General features: G+C 49.7%; 1 long non-coding RNA gene across 3 annotated transcripts in view; it reads left to right on the top strand.

The window, feature by feature from the left end:
* Positions 1-2,991: 2,991 nt before the first annotated feature.
* Positions 2,992-10,015, top strand: part of LOC123801585 (uncharacterized) — a 125,838-nt gene continuing 118,814 nt past the window's right edge. For all 3 annotated transcript variants that reach the window (XR_015722526.1, XR_015722525.1, XR_006782264.2), the window contains exon 1: positions 2,992-3,141. This is a non-coding gene — a long non-coding RNA (uncharacterized LOC123801585). The remainder of the gene's footprint in view (positions 3,142-10,015) is intronic.

Raw genomic sequence — 10,015 nt, 5'->3', positions numbered from 1 at the left:
GTCTAAGCAGTTCTTTCCTTTACAAACTTGTGAAAGCTCATGAGTAGAAATGATTGATACCCTTGAGTTTCATTTCTGCCTTCCCCTGAACCAGGGCCTGGTTCTTTCCAACCTGGGCCTAAGACAAAATTGCTTTTTGATGACTGTTTGTTGTTCTCTATGCAAGTGACAAGCATTTATTAATTCCTTGTTATCTATGTAGCCCTGGGCCAGGACTGAGAGACAGCAAGGCACACAGTTTCTCTTTCCAAAGGTTTTATAAATTAAATAGGGAAGAAAAAGATCCATACAGAAACCAACCACAGGATAACGTGATGTCACATGTAAGCATATTCTATGGGAATTCAGCAAAGATCCCTGTGGACTGGGCTTGGTTGGAGAAGCTACTAGTAGATATAAGGATGTTACTTGGTCTTGGAGGTAGTCTGAGCACCAGAATATAAGTAACAGTGGGACCTGATGTGAAGTCTCCTATGCCCTGCTTAGCACAGAAAGAGCCCATCACCTTCCCTGGGGTGTGGGGAGTCAGGTTTGGCGCAACAATGAGGATGGGTAACTGGAGAGGGTTGGAGGGGTGGGGAAAGTGACTGAGGTTGACACCGTGTCACACCGGGTTCCTCTTGGGGATGGAATTCTAGGATGGGGACAAAGAGCCTATGGGCTGGTTTTTCTTGTTCTAGGCCCTGGGGGAGACATAACTTCTCTAGAGGCCCTGTTCAAAGCATACACTCCCCACAACCCGTTGTGTGCTGAAGCCAACTTGTACTGGCTTAAGAGAGTCAAATTTGCAGGAATTTTGCCAGCGAGGTGTTAAATACATACATTGCTATTTGAATTAAACTAGATAAATATTTTTTTAAGATTTTATTTATTTATTTGTCAGAGAGAGAGCACACAGATAAGGGGAGCAACAGGCAGAGGGAGAAGAAGGCTCCCCACTGAGCAAGAGCCCGATGTGGGACTGGATCTTAGGACCCTGGGATCATGACCTGAGCCAAAGGCAGATGCTCAATTGACTGAGCCCCTCAGGCATCCCTAAACTACGTTAGTCTTATGTGAACTTACAATTAAGCAAATTATATTAAAACAAAAATAATCAATACTCAAAACTCTTTACTTCCTGGCATTTGCTAGGTTTTTCTGTTTTTTTTTTTTTTTCTATATCTCTTTCTTTTTTTAAAAAATTTTTTTGGCAGAGAGCACGAGAGCACAAGCAGGGGGAGGGTCAGAGGGAGAGGTAGAAGCAGGCTCCCCACTAAGCAAGGAGCCCGATGTGGGACTCTATCCCAGGACCCTGGGATCATGACCTGAGCTGAAGGCAGACGCTTAAGCGACTGAGCCACCCAGGCACCCCTCTATATCTATTTCTAGCTCTAGAGTTTATTGACAATTGTAGCTGTATGGTGGTCTCATGGGTTGAATGGTGTCCTCCCCCCGCCCCAAACTCATATGTTGAAGTTCAAATCGCCGGTCTCAGAATGCGACCTTCTATGGAAATGGGTTACTGGAGATGTAATTAGTTAAGATGAGGTCTTTAGGGTGGGCCCCTCATCCCATATGCCTGATGTCCTTGTCCAAAGGGGAAATTTGGACACAGGCATGCATGCAGGGAGAACACCGCGTGAACACGAAGACAGAGATCGGGCCATGCTGCGGAAACCAAGCCACGCTGGGACTGCCGGCAAACCACCAGAGGTGAGGACAGAGGCACGGCACCGAGTCTCCCGCTCCTCGATCTGGGACTTCAGCCTCCAGGACTGCGAGAAAGACATGCCCATTATTGAGGCACCAGTGAGCCGTATTTTGTGACGGCAGCCCCAGCAAGGGGGCGTGGAAGGGTGTGCTGCTGCACGTCCCGTCCTCCAGGCTCAGTCTCTGACTTCACGTGGAGAGCTTGGAATCGGCCACAGTGGGCTGATTTTCAAAGAAATACCACACATCGGGGCTTGAGTCATCGTTTCATCGACGGGCTAGACCAGGGGCTGGCAAGCTGCCGCCTGCGGGCCGGATCTGGGCTCCCGGCTGTTTGTGCACACGCGTTACTGGAGCGCAGCTGTTCGCATCCGTTTACAGGTTGCCCGCGGTCGCTTTCAGAGTCGGCAGTCGTGACAGAGACGGTACCGCTCGCACAGCTGGCCATATTTATTATCTGGCCCTTTAGAGCAGAAGTTTGTTGACCCTTGGCCGAGACTGGAGAAAGTGATGGAGGGGCGCCTGGCTGGCTCGGTCAGAGGAGCCTGCGACTGGTGATCTCGGCGTCGTGACTTGGAGCCCCACATTGGGGGCAGAGATCACTTAAAAAAAAAAGTGAGGGAGATGATGTTAAAAATACAGATTTCAGTGTACTCGTGTGTGGTTATTACATTGTGACGGCACCAAAAAATTGAGAAAATATACTAGTGTTTGAAACCTATGATCTGATTCTGCAAAGAAGTGCCTCTTATCATGGACCAACGAGCGAAGTTCTGACACAGATACTTGTCATTTTGGTTTCCTCTTACGTGCTTATGTAAATAAAGATATCAGCCCACATTCACGTCAAAACTACACTTTTTTTTTTAAGATTTTAATTATTTATTTGACACAGAGAGAGAGAGAGACAGCACAAGCAAGGGGAGTGGCAGGAAGAGGGAGAAGCAGACTTCCCGCTGAGCGGGGAGCCTGATGCAGGGCTCGATCCCAGGACCCTGGGATCATGACCTGAGCTGAAAGGCAGACGCCGAACTGACGGAGCCACCCAGACGCCCTAAAGCTACACGTGTTTGGCAGCTGCCACTGTAAGTTTAAGATATGTGTGTCACCAATCAGTGGAAGCATCTGTGAGAGTCACTCGTCTATGCGGAATGTCTTTGTATAACAGCAAAGTTTATAACAAACCTATGTAGGGATGGGTGTGCACACACTTCTCCCTTGGAGAGCACTGTTGAACACTGACCCACACAACACTTCCCCCGAGCTCCGTGTGACACCCACAGCTGAGCGGAGGCCACCCAGTTCATGGATCTGTTGCAATGCCTTTGGCCTTGGCTTGGTTTCCCTGCTGTGTCGATCTGGCTTGTCCAAGAGGGCCCCGTCGGTGAGCAATTGCAGTAGAAGAGCGGGGTGGCCTCAAGAAACCAGGCTGGCTTACTTCTACTCTGGGTGAGTGCCAAGTGTTCGTGGGTCAAGTGGGCTTGATGGCAGAGGCTGTGAATACGGACTTGGAGTCCCAGGAGCGGTACGAGTCCTCAGGCAAGGGATCCACAGGGCAAAGGGGCTGGTTTAAGAAGCTGGATTTGGTACCGAAGTGAAGGACCTACGTGGTGGGTGAGATCAGTCTGCAGGCTGCTGCAATCTGGACCTTAAAAACCCACCTCAGGACCTTGATGGCTCTGCCGAGTCACGTTTCCTGGCCTTTGTAAGAAAGACTTGCAAAATGTTCAGAAAAGGATCCTTGCTTGATTGGGGAAGTCTCAGTGGACCCCCAGAGCTTGCAAAACGGAGAAATAGAAAGGCTGTGCTGAAAAGCTTTGCCAAATGGCTGTCCTGTGGCTTTCGACCATTTCTCTCTTGCTTTCTGGATGGCTAGCAGAAATGAAGAAATGGTTTTTCTGTAACCTTTCTCAATTAGACACAGACATGCTTGGGGGTCCTTGCTTATTGAGACTGGGCCTTTGCAGGAGTTGGGAAGGTGTTGGGCTCCGTGAGGAATTTCGGTGGGGGACCTTCCACAGCCCTTTGGGTTCACCTTTTGCAGAGCATTGCAAGCCCTGCCCAGCCCCCCCCCACCCCCCCCACCCCCCGCCGGCCTGTGAGGGCAGACACTGGGGCTGCTCTCCACGGTGGAGCAAAGGCCCCATAGCTGCAGTGGAAAAAGGCAAGAATGTTGAATTCTAGCTGATGGGGGCCCAAATATATGATGTGTCACAAGGTAGTTTCGACCTCTCTGAGCCACAGTTTTCTTTATCTGTACAAAGGAGATAAGATACCAGGGTGTTCTGAGGATTAAACAAGATGCCACAGGGGGATGGATGGTGTTTTGTCTATTACTAGTAATACTCTCAGATCCATTCGTTCAGAGGTTCAAATGCAGATTCTAATTCAGTCCCTCTGGGGCCCGGGCCTGAGGTTTTGTCTTGTTTATAAAACTCCCAGGGAGGCTGGGGCCGCTGGGCTCCAGACCACATTCTGAAGAGCAAACTTGACACTGGCACTGACTCCTTTTCCCGAGGAGCCTCACAGTCCTGCCTCACCCACCCAGGGTGGGACTCTGGCTGGAGGCCCTTATTTCAGGCCTGAGCCCCCTGGTCTGTCCCTCCCCATCAGGAGACACGTCCCTGCCTTTCATAACCCAGGGGGACCAACGTCAGGCAAGAACTCTTATCTTCACGGAGGAAGAGGTGAAACGGGGCTGGGTGTGGCGGTGAGTTTTAACCGAGGACCGTGAACGGGGCCGGCACATCCCAGGTGTTCGGCAGGCGTGGGTGCGGGCAATGTCTTAAGAACGTGAACAGGTTTCTTCGGACTTGTATGAAGAAGGGGAACTAGAGCGCTGGGATGTGGGAAAAACTTGGAGCGAGGTCAGGCTCTGCCCCCGCTGTAAGTCCGAGCTGATACACGTGACGGAAGATTGCAAGAGGGAAGGGGAAAAATGTGAATCTGTGATCTGCTGGGTGTTCATTCCTGGAAACGTGCCTTTTCTTCTCCTTTCTTGTTTTCCCCCCTGAAGGCCTTTGTGTGAAACCTTTGCCTGTGAGCCGCTTTCTGGCCCAGACGGCAAATCCCCTTCCTTCTCCAAGGCTCAGCTCAAAAGCCACTTCCTCAACGTAGGTTTCAGTTGACCCACTGACTAAAGGGTCACAGGGGTTTCTGGAAGCCATCCAGCCTGGGGTGGGAGCCCACCCAGGCGACGGGGCCGCAGAGGCTGCTGATTCACCTGGCAGCCCATTGTTGGAACACTAGGACACTTCCAGGCTCTCCCTCTGGTTGGAGGGCTGGGGACAAATGGGGAGTCCCTCGGGGTTTGTAACTGGCTGTGACAATGACAGAGACATCAGGCAGCTACCCAAAACAGAGCCCACACAGCTGATCAGCCTGTTCTAGGTGCTTCTGTCCCCCTCACAGAGGCCTGGGGAGTGAAGTCTCTCGGTTCCCCTCCCTCCGGCTCTGAGGGCCGCGGGGGGCGGGTGCGTGGGTGGGGAGTTACCAAGCTGGCTTCCCCCTACACCGGGGCACACCCTGCATGAGGACAGTGACAGAGCTTTCAATTGGCCTATATATATATATATATATATATATATATATATATATATATATATATATATATTAGTTTATCTTCTCCTTTTCAAAGAAGCTGGCCGTGGTCCCAAGGAGCCTGGAAGAGTTGACCTTCCAATTCTGCGTGTGCCCCTGTTCTGGGGGTCTTCATACAGGGAGGAGTGGTTAGTGTCCACATGGGCAGTGTGTGCCCTCCCCGGGAATCTTCTCAGTTGCTCTTGCAAACCAAGCATCAGTCCTCTCTGTTTTTTGCAGGCAGGACTCTGCTTAGGTCTCTTAGGCCCTTGGAGAAGTTCCCTTCCTCTGCACACCCCAAAGCACGTCCGGCTGTCTGTCTGTCTTCTGAACTTCTACAAGCACCTTTATCATCTCTGCTTCTGGTCTGGTCCTGGACACATGTGTATTATCACAAACACCAGGATGACTTGTGCTCGAGGGCAGGATACACGCCTGATGTATCTTTGCCTCTTTCGCATTGATGGTGTTTGCAAATCCGTACTTAACGGGAGACTGAGAAATTAGTACGCTTTTAAATTGTATGCGTCTCATTCTAGAATTGATATTTCTGTGCCATCTTTGTCCCGTCCCAGCTACTACTGACTCTGTAACCTTTTCGAGCAGTGGTGATGGGCAGATATTCGCTCTACCATGTAGATCCTAGGAAAAATATGACCAGGCCCTTTTGAAAAGCCCCATACCAAATAGTTTACTATCTGGAAATGCAGGATTTTTCTCAAATGCTAAGACTAGAAAAGCAAGCTGGAATGGCAAACACTTGTTTTAAAATTCTTCAAACACTGTAATCAATATTACTTATTTTTCTTGCTTTGGACACAGTTCTCTGCAGAGCTGGGAAAGAGCTTCCTCTGATCCACTGTGGCCAACAGTGTGCTGGAAAAATCCCCCTGCCCAGACCTGGGAGTGTGTCTGTTCCTGCTTGAGAATAGCAGGAGGAGTGGAGGGTACAGCAATGTGTGCCTCTTTCAGAGAGCAGTTAAAAAAAAAAGTCCATGACTTTGGGGGGGGGGAAATGTGTGTGGGGAGCACTATGTACCATTAATACAAGCATCTCTGCTCCCCACCCCTCCAGGCCAGCTCCCATTCAGGACCATCAGGAGGAACAAGTTTAAATTCGCTTTCACTGATAAGGCCCGGCTCCAGCGTGACCGTAAATGATGGGGCCGGGGTGCGACAACTGGAATGTAATGGGGTTACCCTATGTTATGACCCCACAAAGCAAACTGGGGAGCAGTGTCTGTATCCATGGCTGGGGACACGAAAATCGTCCTACTCTCTATCAGCTGCAAAGGTTTTCTGTCAGGTTATGGCTTTCGTGTTGCCTTAGTGACTCCTAGAGTCCCTCTTGGGGGGCAGTTGGCCTTCCCCCCAGACTTTGCTTCCTGGAGGGGGGGGTCTGAGGCAGCAGATTGAATTGGTGGCTTTGTTTGCTTACCTGTGGCCTCTCTGTAGCAGGTGCCTCTCCTCTAAGCTCCGTTCTCAGTGCCTCTCGGCCCCTATTTTCAAGAAATCTCTAGGTGCCTCTTCCTGGCCCGAGTGACTCTCTCCAGAGTCCCGGATCATGGGGTTGAAATTGGTGTGGGTACATGCGCGCGTGTGTGTTGCTTAGACTTTGGTCTCCAAAACCCTTAATTAACCTGCCTTCCCCCTCCCAGCCCCTGAAAAGAAAGGAATTTCCCCCTCTCTCTGAATTTGCTGGCTGTTCTTGGCCAAGCAGCCCAGTTAGTAAGTTTCAGCGGGTCCCCGTGTAGTAAGAAATGCAGACATAGACGTAATTTGCTGACCATCACTAAAGGGACCAGGTACTTCCCGGGCCCCAGCGTCATTCTGGGACTCGCAGTATCCCCAGGAGGAATGTTGATTTCTTGTTCTTAAACTGGAATTTTCTAATGACGCTGTTTTAGGGTCAGGCAACACGGTGCCACGGTTGTATTACAGTGAGATCCCTCTTGGGGTTTCAGCCGGATATAGGCCACACTAGACCCACACCTCCCACATGCGTGCACTCTGTTCAGAGAGCGTACAGAGGAACTTCGCCCCAGAAGCTTCCGGAGCAGTGAGGGAGAAAGTTATGTAAACTGGGGTTGTAATGTAATGTGATAAGTTCGGGTGTGTGTCTATTTGTAACACGGATGTTTCCAGGCCCCGCCAGCCTCTGGCTACAAATGAGGTCAGATTCACTGTCAGAACTCGGATTTCACTGGCCGGTGTCCCTCCTCTAGAACGCAGATCCAGCCCGTTTTTTCTGTGAGCCCCTGGGGTCTCTCTCGTGGTCTCTGGCTCGGCCCCCATGGTGTTCTTTGTCCCCAGAGCTGCTCTGGACCTTCTTTTCCTCTGTCAAAGTTTGCCTACCAACGCTCCCAGGCTCCAGCCGACAGGTGCACGTTCCTCATGGACTTCCCCCAGAGCCACCCTGGGCTCTGGCTCAGAGGACAGGATGCTGCTTTCTATTTTGGGGTGCATTCTGTCACCTGGCCATGAGGTAGCATGGCTTCTGCTTCTGTGTCTCCCACTGTCTTTTGAGAACAGAACTTTGGGTACTGCAGTCTGCCGCATCCCTTTCTGCAGAATGTGGTCATAAACCCATGGGGTCAGGTCCAGGGAACCCAAATCCCTGACCCACAGAGGAAGGGCCTCCTCACTGACGTTGCCTTCCCTGTTTCCCTCTACTCATCACCTCTTTAAGCCAATGGCTCCTGCGGGCCACCTGGATAGTTCTCAGACACACCCAGGCTCAAGGTCTCTTAAGCATGTTCTTTTCTTCCTGCCCTCACCATTTTATTTCGGGCCCTCATTACCTCACCTGGACTGCTGCCATAATTGCCTAACTGGCTTCACTGCCTCTGTCCTCTGCTCCCTTCCATCCCGTCCCCAGATCAATCAATGGCCATCCTTGGGTGGGGCCCAGTTGGAATCGACCTTCTACAGAATTCCTCTTGCTAGTTAGAGTAAGACTTCAGGATATCATGGAAAGCACACTGCTAATTATTGACCTGTTAAATATTTTTTGCATATGTGTTTTTTTGCCCTACCCATTTCCAATCAGAATTGGATACTGTTCCTTATTCGAGACTGTCCCAACCCATCAGAATTAAGGGCAAATGGCCATTTAGAATCAACATCTTTGTTTCCCCTGGATGGCCGTGAAGTTTGAGAGGATGATAACTCTTATAGAGAAATTGATCCTTACCAAATTTCAGAAAGAAAGAGTGGATTTAGGCCAACTGTAACTTGATTCACCATAGGCTTTAAGACCTGTGTCGGACATGGATTTATTTTCTGGAGAGTGCATCATGGAAACCACTGGCAGACAGCAGTGAGGTACAAGAACTCTGGGTTTTTTGTTTTTAGATTTTATTTATTCATTTGAGAGAGAGGATGAGGGAGAGAGAGAGCACAAGTAGGGGGAGCAGCAAGCAGAGGGAGAGGAAGAAGCAGACTCTCCTCTGAGCAGGGAGCCCGATACAGGACTCGATCCCAGGACCGTGGGGTCATGACCTGAGCTGAAGGCAGATGCTTAACCGACTGAGCCACCCAGGTGCCCCGAGAACTCAGGATGCTAATTAGGCAGCATTGGATGAAGCAGACAGTGATATAAGAAATCAGGAAATGGGAGTTTCCAGAAAGAGCTGGCTTTTTAGCATTGACCAGTGCAAAAAAAACTACAACATTTAAAAAAATGTTTAAGCCGGAAAAAGCCCTAAGCACTACTTAAGTATGAAGTTATCACTTAGGAAAATTTTATTACGGTGAATACAAGTTAGATTTTTCTCATTTCCATTTGGAAATGAAGCCTGAACCCCAGGAAGCTCCGTTCTTAGCGTATAGGTTCCACCAGCTCTGGGGACTCAGATACGAGGACCCAGGTATGGGAGATATTGGAGGCCCAGGTCTAGAGGGGATGTTCCCTGCAGAGCTGGAAAATATTTCTCCAGAGCCCATCACCCCCAAACCAAGAGGATACAGATGTAGGGGAGGAAAAAGTTTTCCTTGACTTTCTTAGGGGCCTTGGCTAGGTCTGAAAATTAACTTACAAGGAGAAGTTAATAAGAGAAAAGCATACAAATTTATTTAATATGGCTTTATGTGATACAGGAACTTTTGTAAGGAAATGCAGACTCGTAAAGATGGTTCAATGCGAGTGTTTTTATGCTGGGTGTGATGAAGAGGGACAGTTGTGGAGAAGTGTGATAGGAAAGGCTGTGACGTAGGTGTAGTGAACTGGGGGAGACTTAGGGAGGCCTGTGTGTTTGGTTCTTCTCAGTGTCCCCCTGTCTCGGAGAGAAGGATTGTCCTTCCCTGCAGGTCTGGGGAAGGTACCTCTCACACCACAGTCTTGTCACCTGCTTCAGGGGAACAGAGTGGGAGGGCCACTCTTGAGTGACTTTCTTGTGTCTGCCATTTTCTCAAACTCCTTCAACTTAAGATACTCAATATGCTTAGGTACCATATTTAGGGGGTCATGCATTTTGAACCCCATCACTGAGGGAAGCTAGGATCTCGGTGAAGGAGGCCACCACATCCATCCCCTTTATCAAACAAAGAAAATGGCACCATTTTATCCTTACAGGACTTCACGGTGAGGTGAAGACTGAGTGTAGAAAGAGACCCAGGAAGGTCAGATTAGAGAAATCTTCACAAAGGAAGAGAATTTCCTCTGTCTCTGAGGGAGGGGTAGGATTGAGCACTTCCTCAGAGGGGAGAGTGGAGCTGGGGTAGAAAGGAGGAAGCCATCTTCTGA

The sequence above is a fragment of the Ursus americanus genome, chromosome 32, assembly GCF_024610735.1.
Source record: "Ursus americanus isolate L20-20 chromosome 32, mUrsAme1.1.p, whole genome shotgun sequence".
Taxonomy (NCBI): Eukaryota; Metazoa; Chordata; class Mammalia; order Carnivora; family Ursidae; genus Ursus; species Ursus americanus.
Note: the sequence above shows the minus strand (reverse complement) of the source record. Positions and strands in the feature narration are given on the sequence as shown.